Source organism: Frankliniella occidentalis, unplaced genomic scaffold, assembly GCF_000697945.3.
Source record: "Frankliniella occidentalis isolate FOCC.00 unplaced genomic scaffold, Focc_3.1 Scaffold159, whole genome shotgun sequence".
NCBI classification, from domain to species: domain Eukaryota; kingdom Metazoa; phylum Arthropoda; class Insecta; order Thysanoptera; family Thripidae; genus Frankliniella; species Frankliniella occidentalis.
Genome location: NW_026267285.1, coordinates 277,953 through 279,611, shown reverse-complemented (window position 1 = coordinate 279,611; position 1,659 = coordinate 277,953). Strand labels below are relative to the sequence as shown.

At 52.2% G+C, this 1,659-nt stretch overlaps 2 protein-coding genes across 2 annotated transcripts in view; one reads left to right on the top strand and one right to left on the bottom strand.

Moving 5' to 3' along the window:
* LOC113212586 (zinc finger protein Xfin-like) overlaps positions 1-715 on the bottom strand; it is a 103,827-nt gene extending 103,112 nt beyond the window's left edge. The window contains exon 1 of the mRNA XM_052271371.1: positions 617-715. The gene's annotated coding sequence lies outside the window, so the exon portion shown is untranslated. The remainder of the gene's footprint in view (positions 1-616) is intronic.
* The window catches only part of LOC113215021 (gastrula zinc finger protein XlCGF17.1-like), a 36,480-nt gene that overhangs the window by 29,387 nt on the left and 5,434 nt on the right, over positions 1-1,659 (top strand). The gene's annotated exons all lie outside the window — the stretch shown is intronic.

Below are 1,659 nucleotides of genomic sequence, written 5' to 3'. Positions count from 1 at the left end.
GGTCGTCGAAATGTACGGAAAAAATTAACTTATTGAAGTTAAGTTTTGTTTTTGTACAACAAATTTAGGGAGTTGGTGATGATGGCGTTACCAACCTTCTTAATCTGTCGGCGCGTGAAGCGCATAGCAGCTTGGAATACGCCCGATTTACCGACCCCTCTCTCATGTGAAGAGCAGACAAATGATGGATCACAAGGCTCGAGAGCTGAGATTAATTTGGCGCACTTGTTCCTCATAATTGCGTCTTTCATTAGGATTTGTGGCGCGCGCGCTCTGGGCTCTCCGCCGGCTGTGACGCGCTGAAACGGCTCACACACCGCGGGCCGAAGTGATAAGGCAATCATGATAAACTCCGCGAGGTAGAAAATGACCTCACTGGAAAAACAAAGGTGCTGTAGCACCCTTTTGCTACTGAATTTTTAGGGGTGCTGCTGCATTAGTGCCTTTGTAGAGGCACTAGTATTAGTGCCAAAAATAGCATCTTTGGGGGCCAGTAGCACCTTTCCAGAGGCACTATTTCACTAATGCCTTTAAAAAGCCGTAGCACCTTTGTTTTTCCAGCGCTTTATTTTTTAAATCTATGTTGTGAGTGTAATGATTCCAAGGTACCCCGTACCTTATAACAGCATCCTTGGTGTCGCAATCCCCGTACGGCTTCGCTGGGTGTCGCACGTCCTGGAAACAGAGAGAAATCGGTCAAAATTGCAATTTAGCGCAGTTGAATATCCCCCCATAACTTTTTTTGTAGGCTCAAAACAAGTAATTGCTGTTTACTGCATTCAACCTGCTGCACCACATAGCAGTCTGCCATTTTAATTTATATGTCCCCTCTTTTCACTTTTCGTCACTTTTTTAAACCGAGTCATTTTTTTTTATACGAGCAGAACAAAGAAATGGTAAATAAAAAGACAACAGTAGTACTTCCCCTTCCCTATTCCCATTCAACGACGCTCTCGCGGCAAGGGCTTTTAAGTGAGAGTGTTTGTAGGGGAGAAAATTTGAGAGTGCGAGCGAGCGAACGCCGCGCGCAGCGGACGAGAGTGGAAAGGAAAAAGTGAGGTAGGGAAGGGGGGGGGGGGGCTGGTTCGGAGGCCTCTGGATGGATGGAGTGAGAGGAGAATGGATCCCGAACAAAGGGACTGCACGGATTCATTCCGATTTGTTTGTCGGTCGGTGACATCAAGGCGAGCGACGCGTCGCACCGCATCGGCCCGCCGCGCCCCTCCTCGCCACTCCCCGCCACGCCCCGCCACGCCCCGCCACGCAATTCCACTTTGTTTACCGGGGGCACACAAGATAGCGTTACTGAAAAACCAGCGCGGCGTCGTCGTCGCCTCCTTGCCTCCTCCCGGCGTGTCCTCTTCGGCGTCCTCGTCGCTCCTCTCGGGGCGTCTCCGAGGAGGCGAGGAGGCGGCTGCAGCCCCCCCCCCCTCCCCGTCTCCTCGCGCAAACAGTGATTCGGAGGGGCGTCGGCTACTTCCCCCCTCCCCTCTCCTGTTGGTGCCCGAGTGACGCGTCCTGCGCGCGATGCACTTATGGGAGTCTCTCCGTGTCCATAAATTACGTAAACCTTACAACTATACTTTGTTTGACCCAGTTTATGGCGGCCAACGCGCATGTCGACGCGAGAGGGGAGGAGGGGGAGAGGAAGGGGGAGGG